Raw genomic sequence first — 11425 nt, forward strand, 5'->3', positions numbered from 1 at the left:
GTCCTCCTTGTTGGAGGTATTCCTCTCTCCTCCCTCCAAGCAGTCCCTGAGGTTGTGGAGACAGAACCAATTCACCACTATTGGCAGGTCCTAGGATTCACTGGGTTTTATCATTAAGTTAAAGGAAAAAAAAAAACACAACACTTAGCTTCATCCAGAAGAACCCAAGCTTTTCTGTGCATGCACTGTTTTGAGTGAGTCCATCCAAACCATCGCCATTAGATCTATAAATGGATCTCCAGGCTGGTGTCATGCGTACTGCCTCCAGAAACTCCCACCCTCATCCCGTATTACCACCTCCCCATGACAGTTCAAAATTGCTCACAGAGCAAGCCCGCCTGTGATCCTACACCTCATTTTATTAGGCTGCCTGGGTTATCATCCTAACACAGCTCAATTAAGCCCTGCATTTGCCACTCTGTGGAGAAAATTAGAAGGTTAGGATTCCTGTCTGGAAGCCTGAAGAATCATGTGTCCTAGGAGATTCAAGTCATTTAAATCCTCTGTAGCCAGAAAATCATGCAACCTAAATGAACTACTCGCTTATGTAGGGTCTTACTCAAAAATGTATAGGACACAGCAGCTGCCCTCCAGCAGCCAGGCTGGTGGAGAGATAGACTGTCTTCGCCTGTTTGGGCTGCTAGAACAAAATACCACAGACCAGTGCCTTATGAAGAGCAGAAACATACTGCTCACAGTTCTGGAGACTGGAGGTCAAGGCATTGGCAGGTCAGGTGAGGGCTTCTTTCAGGCCAAAGGATGCTAATATCCTCACACAGTGAAAAGGGGCTAGGGAGCTTTATGGGGTCTTTTATCAGAGCACTAATCCCACTCTTGAGTGCTCCACCCTCATGACCTAAGCCCTCCCCAGAGGCCGTGTCTATGACCTAAGCCCTCCCTAGAGGCCCTCTCTATGACCTAAGCCTTCCCCAGAGGCCCCCTCTATGACCTAAGCCCTCCCCAGAGGCCCCCTCTATGACCTAAACCCTCCCCAGAAGCCCTCTCTGTGACCTAAGCCTGCCCCAGAGGCCCTCTCTCTGTGACCTAAGTGCTCCCCAGAGGCCCCCTCTCTATGACCCAAGCCCTCCCCAGAGGCTCTGTCTACTGCATACCATCACTTTTGGGGGTTCAGATTTCAACATGAATGGGGGGGGTCACAAACATTCAGGCCATAGTATAGATCCATAAACAAATACTCCTATAATCTGAGAGCAAGAGCCTCCAAAGCAAGAGCAGCAGTTTCAAGTGTGCAGAGGTGAGAGGCCCATGGAGGTAGGCTCCCTGAGGTGGGTGAGCACACCAGGCAGAAGTTACTAGAAGTTACTAGGGAGCTAAAGGACCTGGACAGAAGGGAAAGACATTCCAGGAACAGGGACCACCTTGTGCAAAGGTGCAGAGGCAAGAAGGAAAGAAGGAAAGGTGGTTTGAGAGGGAATGATATGCCTTGGCTCCTCCTTTAGGAATGAAGGCTTCATTCTCCAGTTGCTGAAAGTGAAGCCCCTGGGGACTGCCTAGGGCCACACCCCTTCCCCAGATGGCCACATCCATGACTGCTGGACACACTCTCACACAGACCTGCTCCCACCCCTTGTCCCAACTCCACTGCGCTCTCATGGCCACCCCCCAGCTCTCTGTGGGGCCAGCTGAGTCACTGCAGCTCAGCTGGGCCTTCTGCCCAGGCCTGTGTCCTGCCCCTCCTTCCTCAGGTGCAGACCCAACACTTCCTAAACTAATCTGCACCTCAAGTTAGCTTGGGGGAAACTTCTTGCTTCCTGGAGCCCAACCTGCAGCAAACTGCAAGTCACTTGGCAGTGCCTAGCAAACATTTTTAAACAGTGGGAAGGAAAAGAGCTCAGTCTTCAGACTTTGGGAATTACTACCTGGATAAATTAGCAGGGACTGACCCTGGGCTGAGAAATAAAGGTTCAGACACCATTTGGTACTTCATTTTGTGGTGCCTCAACCCAACCCTTTTTTTTCCATCCTCTAATGCAGACACTCAGTTGTTTGATTTCAAGCCACCAAGAATGTTCAAAGGCAGTGCCTGTGCTGAAGAAGCCTAGGAACTCTGAGATCCAGCCCAGTGAGCTGCGGCCCAGAGAGGTGAAGTCTTGTCCCAGGCCACCCACATGGGAGAGCCACAATTACAGCCCATGTCTGAATCCCAGCTACAGAATCCTTTCTACTCTGCAGTTTTGACACATGGTGCATTTAGAAAATTCTAAAGTTGTTGTGGCGGCCTGAACCCCACCCCCCGCCACCAAGATGACCATGCCCTGATCCCTGGAACTGTGAATATCACTTTTTTTGGCCAAAGGGACTGCAGGCATGGTTAAATTAAGGCCCCTGAGATGGGAACATTTTCCTGGATTATCCAGGTAAGCCCTAAATGGAATCACAAGGGTCCCTATGAGAAGGAGGCAAGAGAGTCAAATGCAGGAGAGGCTCTGTGACCATGAAAGCAGAGACTGGAGTCATGTGGGCAGGAGCCAAGGAATGTGCGTTGCTTCTAGAAGAAGCTGGAAAAGGCAAGATTATCCCTTCTTGTCACCAGGAATGAAAAGTTGTATGTCTGTGGCCTGGGTCTGAACTCCCTAGTGTCACCATGGGCTCACAATGAGGGAAACCATGAAAGGGGTTTCTAACAGAAGTAGGTGTTTGTGCCCCAAACTCACAACTTCCAGAAAACAATGAGCCAGAGCAAGGAGCAGATATGGTTTAGGGGAAGTGTCACTGAGAAGACCATGGACATGTGACAATGCAAATGGGTGTATCAGCAGTGAGGCCCACGTGTGGGATTCCCTGGGCTTTCTCTGTGGACAGTGGGCAGACCCAGCTGCTATGCACTTCACATAGCCCAGGCTGACAGCCACCCAGGGGGGCTCCTGAGATCAGGGAGCAAGCTGTGCCAGACCCCAGGTGAGAAGGAATGTGTTTGGGTCAGCTGCTGCAGGCAAGGACCCCTCAGCAAGCCAGGCAGGAGAGATCAGTGAGGCAGAAGGGAGCCCCCACACACTTCCTGAGCAGCTGCCCCAGGAGACATCTGTCTGCCTTGATTTAAACCTCAAAAATCAAAATATCTATAAACAAATACAGACTGAGACAGAGCTGGCTGGGTAGAAGCCCAGGGAAGAGGTGGTGACAGGTTTTGGGTTATCTTGTTTTTTGTTTCTTACCAGTATGTTCTTTGGTACCAATACCACACACGTATCTTTTAGCAAGTGTATGCAGCAAGCCCAGCACATGGTCTAGGAGCTGGGGGCACTCAAGGGAGCAAAACCTGCAAACTCCCTGCCCTGGTGGGGTGCTGGCAGCTAAGGGCTGAGTTCAAACCCAGGTCAGCTCTATCCCAAGGTCTGTGCTCACTTCACTGCCCTCCAGGCTGGGCCAGAGAGCAGTGTAAGGGCCCAAGGAGCAGATTTTGTGCAGTCCAAATACAAAAGGCCCTTCTTCCAAAAAGGGGGAAGGGAGGAGGAATCTGGGTTCTGACCCAGACCCTGATGTCCAGGGGCACAGGGAGCTCCCACCACCCTGAGAGAAAGTGCTTCATCATCTCAGGCTTGAGCTGGAAAAGGTGACCAGAGACTGAGGAGAGTGGCCAGCAAGTTTCAGCCCCCACCCTGGTTGTCTGTCCTACTCAGTCAGGTACAGGAAGGTATCTCACCTGGGCAGTGAGAACACTTCTGCCCGCTCCAGGGCAACTGCTGGCTGTGCTCCTCCCCAAGGATCTGGCCCTGCCAAGCTCAGCCCCATTTCTTACCAGTGGCCAGGGAAAATGGGACCAGGCCTGCTGTGCAAGCTGATGACGGGCCACACCTTTCATGCCAAAGCCCCTCCTAGAAGGAAACAAGTTCTAGGACTTTAAGCCTCGGAGGCCAGAGGAGAAGCAAAGCTCCCAAAGGAGACATGGGGCCTCAGGATGACCCCATGCCCCAACCAACAGCAAGCACAGCTGGGCTTGCATTCCACACCTGGGGAAACTGAGACACAAGGAAGGAGCTGAGCTTAAGAGCTGTGTCCTGAGCCCTGGAATGAGAAAACGGAAATCAGGAGGCTAAAACTGATCCTATCAGGTGAGCCCCAGGAAACTGTCTCCCCAGCAAGTTATGTGCAGACACTGGGCCCCCTGCCCAATCCAGTTATGGACTAATGGTCCCCAGGACACTGCAATTTAGGGAAGGAAGGAGGGGTTTCCTTCCTGAATCCTAGGAAAAAAGAAACAACAATAATGGCCCAAATGTTGAAGGCAAAATAGCTTCCTCCTAGAAGGAATGGTTTTAAGAATCATAGAAAGAAACAAAGACAGGCTGATACACTCCTGGACAGACCTAGGAGCAGCCAGAACCCTGCTGGAGAAACATGCCAGGAAAGATGCCACTTCCCTGACTTCTGAGAATGCCCCCAGCACCCCAGAAGGGATCCCTCCATGTACTGGGCTAATTTTAAGGCTCAACGGTTGAATGTTGTGAGGCCCAGTGGTCACACTGCATATACCCAGGCCAGCATCAGGCTCAGGACTGAGAAGGAGCCTGCCACCCACCCAGTAAGCCTGGCCCCCAAGCCTGAAGGCCACCTGATTACATGCATGCTTCAGCAGGGTCCCTGGGTCTGTGTTTTAAACAATGCTGTAGGGGGTTCTGACATCCATCACACCCATCTGTGAGCTTGAGTAAACCCCAGGACAGAGTCCCACCCTGGCGTGAGCATGTTCTATGGACGGCCCACTTGGCACCGCTGCTTTCTTGCCCATGAGAACATGGTCACTGTGAAGTTCACCCTGGAAGGCCAAGAGTCCTCCCCTCAGAGCAGGGGCATGAGGACAAAGCCCTGGGATGCCTGGCCATGCTGCACTGCAGAACCTGGGATAGAGGAAGAGTAACTGACAAATGCCATTCTCCCACCTCTTATCCTGGGAAGTCAGCTCCATGGGGACTAATGATCCAGAAGATGTAGTAATGGATGAAACTCCACTTGAGGTCCTAGGCCTGAGTCTGATGCCACCTTGTACCCCTGCGTCCACAGACCCAAACAGTGGGCACTGGGTTCATTCAGAAGTTCCCTGGAGTTCCAAGAGTGTGTCATCCGTGGACCTAGAGCAGGGAAGCGGTGAGGCACCAGATGAGACACCTCTAAAAGGGGAGCATGGGACGGTTTCATCAGGAAATCTAGTGTCCCTGGGGTGCCTGGGTGGCGCAGTCGGTTAAGCGTCCGACTTCAGCCAGGTCACGATCTCGCGGTCTGGGAGTTCGAGCCCCACGTTGGGCTCTGGGCTGATGGCTCGGAGCCTGGAGCCTGTTTCCGATTCTGTGTCTCCCTCTCTCTCTGCCCCTCCCCCGTTCATGCTCTGTCTCTCTCTGTCCCAAAAATAAATAAACGTTGAAAAAAAAAATTAAAAAAAAAAAAAAAAAGGAAATCTAGTGTCTCAAACCACCTGCTTCCTGATCCAGTTGGGCTCTCCTGTTAACTGACATGAGATGTTCTTTTTTCAATAAAAATGTTTTTTTAATTAATTAATAAATGTATTTATTTTAAGAGAGAGAGAGAGAGGGAATGCGAGCAGGGGAGGGGCAGACAGAGAGGGAGACAGAATCCCAAGCAAGCTCTGTGCTGTCTACGTGGAGCCCGACTCACGGCTCAATCTCCTGAACTCTGAGATCGTGACCTGAGCAGAAATCAGGGGTCGAACACTTAACAGGCTGAGCCACCCAGGCACCCTTGAGACATGATGTTCTTAATCTCCCTCCAGTTTGGTTAGCTTTTGAAAACCTGACCTTGGGCTGTAGCCTGGTGACAGCACAAGGTCACGCTGGCCCAGCCTGGGGATCCAGCCTGTGAGGCACCTTCCCCCAGCAGTGACTCCTCTGTCCTGGTCCCCCAGCCGCTCTCTGCTCTGCAGCTTCCACCTCATGTGGATGGGACCCCACTCTTCCCCTCTGGACCAGCCCTTTCCAGGCACAGCCTCTGTATCTGCCAGCACCCACACGAGGCAGTGGGAACAAGCACCTGTGCCCGCCCCTTCAGCTCACCCTCTGGGGCGGCCTGCCTCCAGCACACGTGTCTGACCCTACACTGGATGCCCCAGCTGTTTGGTGCTGGTATAACCTGAGCGGAGCCAAGGAGATTGAGAACGGGACACAAGGGAACGCTCAGACATAGGGAAGACCCTACATCCCTCACCGCCACAGAGCTTCCGGAAGGTGCATGACCCAGGCCCGGACATAGCAGGACCCACCACACAGAGCTGGCTGCCAAAGTGGCTGGGGAGACCCCAGCATGCTGGCATGTGGCGCAGCCCACATTCCTCATCCAAAGGGGGGCCCAGGCCTGCCTCAAGGGTGCTTCAGGTCAGCTCCATGGTGATGGGCTCACTGGAGAGGTGTGGCAGCCCAGACCACACAGAGAACACTACCTCCCAGCCCTTGGGGAGCTGAGATGGACAACAGGAGAGCTCCAGCATGCACCCCTGATCCAGCCTGTGAGGGGACCACCTGGTGCAGCAGGTGGGATGTCCCACACCCTGCCCCTCCCACACTGGCCAGTGACCCTGGAGCTCCCCACATGCAAGGCTCTGCAGGAGGAGGCCTCTGTGAGCACAGAGCCACCTCCCTGTGAAGAAGAGAGGCCACTTCACTGCCTTCCATCCATTTTGAGGAAAACAAATCCATCCAGGGAAGAAACAAGATAGCAAACGGGCCTTCTCAGCACTCGGAGAATAGGGCACAGGAGGCTCAGGGCCATGTTCTGAGCAGCTCTGGGCCTTCTGGGACAAACTCTCGTTCCCCCTTCCTTTGAGTGTCAAATGGAGCCACCACATCTGTTTCCATTCAGAGGGTCAAAGCTGGCATGGACCCAGGAGGGTGACAATAAGCTGGACTCTGGATCATTCATGTGGAACTGTGGGCAGGTCTTTCTTGGGTTCAGGGTGCTCCTTTGGAAGTTAGAGGAGTCACAGCTCCCGGCTTCCTGCTGGGGATAACACTCAGTGGTGACCAAAACCTGGTCAGGCCTCTCTGGGCCCCTTCCACTGGGCTTCAGCCTTGGCCTCTAAAACTGCAACTTTCAACACCAGCAATGTCCCTCCACTGCCCACACACCCACTGAGGGACTTGAACAAACTAACGTGGCTGCTAGCAGCCTGAGGCTGCATCTCTGGGACACAGCAACCCCCTGCAAACACCTGCTGAAGAAAGCTAAGGCTGCCAAGAAAATTTGCCATGTGCTTCAGCCGACATCTAAATGCAGGCACCTGACCCCCAAATAAGGCAGTTCCTTCAGAAAACCTAAAATTGTAAATTCTTCCTCTGTGGGCCCTTCTGTTGAAAGGTATTGTATTTCCTACCACGCGGGAGTATATTTCTCAAGGACTCCTGGGCCAGCCCTTTGAAATGTGGTCATCAAGAAGGACAGGGCCCCTCCTCGCAGAGTCCAGGGAGGCAGCCCTTCAAATCTAGTTTAGGCGAATGCCAGTTACCAAGCACAGCATCCACACTGACCAGCCCTCTCACCCGCTTTCTGGAATCTTTCACTTGCCTGACTCTGCTCAAGCCTCCAGTCCCTAGTTCCCCCTTAGAATCCCAGACACCTCTGTTCCAGTCAGAAGGGAGCTCAGCTCCTCCCCCGCTGCAGGGGTGCAGACTGACACCTGTCCTCACCAGCATCTGGCCCTGTGTGCCTCAGGAACTACCTCAGCCTCGGTAGACCGGTGGAGAGCGGCTGTGTGATGACCAGAAGGAATACACGTGCACACCCTAGAGGAGACTCAGACACGATGAGAATCAGGGCCATACTGCACCTTTATAAGGCCCCAGCTGTGTGCTGGGCACATCTGTGGTCATGAATGTGAAAGTCTCCATGTCTCCAATCTACTAAGAGGATGATCTGGAAATATAATCCAGGCCCATCTGACTCCATAAACCCCCAGGTTTCCTCCCAGAACCAAGTGGCAATGTGTAAAGAAGCCACAAGTGTTAGGGGTGCCATGTCAGGGACTGAAACACTTTGCACAGACAGAATACCATGCTCCACTCTGGTGGAGGAATGTAATGGTGGAGTCTCCAGGTTTTCAAAGAGTAATACCAGGGCAGCCACAGACCCTGTAAGTGAGAGTGAGGAGGGAGGGTGGGGAGAGAGAGAGGGAGGGAGGGAGGGGAAGGGAGGGAGAAAAAGGGAGGGAGAGGGGAGGGCATTGGGGGGAGAGACAAGGGTTGGGGGAGGCAAGTCTGAAATTTTCAAGTGGTTTCCTGCCCTCTTCCTTCCTCAGCCCCTCCACATCCTTTCCCAAAAGGAAACCATGGGGTGGGGACAGCCCTGGAAACTGATTCCCACTCGATTTTCAAGAGGAGCCACTTTTCTGAGCAGAGAGCCTCCATGCCAAGCTTTTGTCTGCAAGGAGTTTTTCTGTGAATTTATTAGAAGCTGAAGAAATGCTGACAGAGCAGTTTTGCCCAAGCCAGCAGGCTTCCAAGTGCACCTCATTAGACTAGCTTCCTGCAGGCAACAGGGAACAACAGGCAGGGGAGGCTGAGGTGGGTGACAGGGGACAGGCAGAGTGTCGGGGCCCACCCCTGGTTGGCATGGAGGGAGTGTTCACAGAGCACAGCTCCCCAGAGGAGCAGGAAGAACCACAGGGCTCTGCACAGCCACCTGCCCACTCAGGTCATGCCAGACTCTCAGGACATGGGAGGCTGGAGGGCAGGCGGACAGAGGAACCACAGGACACCAGGTTCCCAAGAGCTGGTTCTCTCCCACCTCCCCTGCCCCCATGCTCCTTGTTCATTTCAGGACAAAGGATTGCACTTGGAAGAAAGGACCCTTTCCCCTTGAGACCCCAGCTTCTCTAAATTCTTCTCGATTCACAAAGTAATCCCATTTTTTCAATCACCCAAGTTCCACATACTTTAATGTTTTCTTAAAAATAAATAGCAATCCCTGCGGTCATGAGGACTCGGTATGTGGCAGGCAGGCCTGAGCAAAGCCTGTGGCTCCCTGGTCACAGTTACTTGTTCCTGCCAGCCTCATCAGAACAACCGAACAGCCGTCTGAGGTGTTACAGAGGAGGGACCCCAAGATGAGAGACGTGAGGGACTCCTGGAGTCACACAGCGAATGCAGCAGAAGCCATGGACTTGGGGCTCACGTTCAGTCACTGCTCCACGGCAAGTTCCTACCTTAGAGTATTTCCACATTCTCTGTCTTGTTGATTTTTATAAAACCTGATGAAGTAAGCAAGCAAGAATTACCCCATTTAACAGATACGGAAATTGAGACCCACAAAGGGCCTTGCAGGAAGCTATGGAGTCAGTGAGATAAAGCCAGCTAGAGCCTAAGTGTTCCGTGCCTTAGCCTACATGTCATTCTACCTCGCCAAGTAAACTTTGCTCTGGAAGCGATTGTTGAAAAATATTATTGGTCGGGGCGCCTGGGTGGCTCAGTCGGTTAAGCGTCCGACTTCAGCTCGGGTCACGATCTCGCGGTCCGTGAGTTCGAGCCCCGCGCCGGGCTCTGGGCTGATGGCTCAGAGCCTGGAGCCTGCTTCCGATTCTGTGTCTCCCTCTCTCTCTGCCCCTCCCCCGTTCATGCTCTGTCTCTCTCTGTCTCAAAAATAAATAAAACCTTAAAAAAAATTAAAAAAAGAAAAAAGAAAAATATTATTGGTAATGTGATGCTGTGACTGGATGGATCCTGGGGTAGGAGAGACATCATTTGGGTAGAGGAAGGGGTGTGAGGAGAGGTCAGGAGGCTGAGAGGTCTGGACTTGGAGAAGGGCAGGGAGCTGCCGGGAGTGGGTGGGAGGCTCCACAGAGAAGAAGGAGAGCTGGGCGCTGCCAGCCAGGTTGCCTGGATGGTGACCACCTTCCCAGCCACATCATTGACCGCAAGGCCCACCCATACCTCCAGCAAGAAGAAGATAAGAGTGAGGAGAGCCTCAATGCTGGACATTGCCGCATCTTCACATGGGAGCCCTAATCCTCACACACACCCCAGATGAGGCGTGCTCACCCCTGAGTCTCTCCGAAGAAAGAACCCAGAGACCTCCTTATGATTTCACCAAGCCCCAGCAGCTTTAGGACAAGCCCGATTTCCTCCAGCTATCAGTGACCCGTTCTTTAATACCTCCCCACAGTTCAGGGACTAGTTCATCCTGTGTGTGTGCACGTGAGTGTATGCATGCACATGTGTGTGTGCCCCTGCTCCCACGCTGTGGCTGTGGGGTGTGAAGGATGGAGGCAGGAGACCTGCTCAGCACAGCCACCCTGACACGAGCCCAGCAGCCACCCTGCTCAGTGTCTCACCGCCTTCTGCTAGGAAAATGATCACTAAGGCTGGATTTTGCCCACAGATTTGGATCCCAATGAATATTTCCAGCAAAAGTCATGTAAATTGATTTGTAGAAAAGGCAAAGATGGAGAAAAATGGGAGGCTGCAGACTCTGAATTCAATACCAAATAATCTAATATGCCCAATTGCATTTTCTTTCCCTACCTTTGATGTCTGCAAGCAAATCATTGGCACTTTAAGTTTGCACATATATCTCAATGCAAAACGGTCAAGCGGCAATAAATAAATGCATTATCCAGATAAATGGCTGCTGGTCAGGGTGCAACTGCAAAGAACAGTCTGTGCTCCTGCAGTGATTTACAAGCAGGAAATTCACTTATTCTCCCCTGACCCTTGGCTGTTGTCAGCTCTCATAATTCTAGAAATGGGAGGGGAGGGGTGGGTCAGGGGAAGCAAGGATGGTAGGAGGAGGAAGTATTGGAGGGCACCAGGCCTGGGGAATAAGAGAAGACCATTTACCAAGCAATGATGATGTCTTGGCCTTCACAGCCCCTAGGCTGCCCAGAGCCCCAACCTGATCTCTGCTCCTACACTTTAAAATATCCATCCAATCCAAACATCAAACATGCTAGTCCCAGCCTGAAATTACACCAGCAAAGCATCTCACCCTATGGCCTTCTTTGACCTTTCTCCTTTGATTCCCTAGGGCCACCTCATTCTTCATGAAGAATGTTAGGACAACCTGCCAACTACTCACCCTTTCATCTCTCCCCTGTAATCCATCCTGCCTGGAACTGCCAAAGACATGGTCCTAAAATGTAAATCTTGACATGGCACTTTCTGTTTAGTTCCTCAGTGTTTTTCCTTTTCCACCCTTCACTTGACTCCAGAAACCTTAAATAGAAACATTCCTTTTCTCCCAATGTAAGGCCTTCTCTGACTCTTTCCTTTGTTTTCCTATTCACACACATGCCCACCTGAAAATGGGTCATGAGCTCTTTGAAACTAGGAGCTGCATCGAATTCATCTGTTAGCTCTCCAGCACCTGATACAGTGCCTGAGATGGGCACTTGGTGGGTGCTATATCCAGAAGGATGGATGGATGGATAGATGGATGGATGGATAATGGGATGATGAATGGGTGGGTA

The 11425-nt window shown here is 52.2% G+C and overlaps 1 long non-coding RNA gene across 3 annotated transcripts; it reads left to right on the plus strand.

Moving 5' to 3' along the window:
- The first annotated feature begins 1087 nt into the window (after positions 1-1087).
- Positions 1088-11200, plus strand: LOC122481210. Of its 3 annotated transcripts, none has more exons than XR_006296786.1 (3): positions 1098-1255; positions 1996-2103; positions 10984-11200. It is a non-coding gene; the product is annotated as an uncharacterized LOC122481210 (long non-coding RNA). The 3 variants fall into 3 exon arrangements; XR_006296785.1 differs by lacking the exon at positions 10984-11200 and adding an exon at positions 8261-9446 and having other exon boundaries at positions 1101-1255; XR_006296784.1 differs by lacking the exon at positions 10984-11200 and having other exon boundaries at positions 1088-1255; positions 1996-4209.
- The last annotated feature ends 225 nt before the right edge of the window (positions 11201-11425 follow it).

The sequence above is a fragment of the Prionailurus bengalensis genome, chromosome C1 (assembly GCF_016509475.1).
Source record: "Prionailurus bengalensis isolate Pbe53 chromosome C1, Fcat_Pben_1.1_paternal_pri, whole genome shotgun sequence".
Lineage (NCBI taxonomy): Eukaryota > Metazoa > Chordata > Mammalia > Carnivora > Felidae > Prionailurus > Prionailurus bengalensis.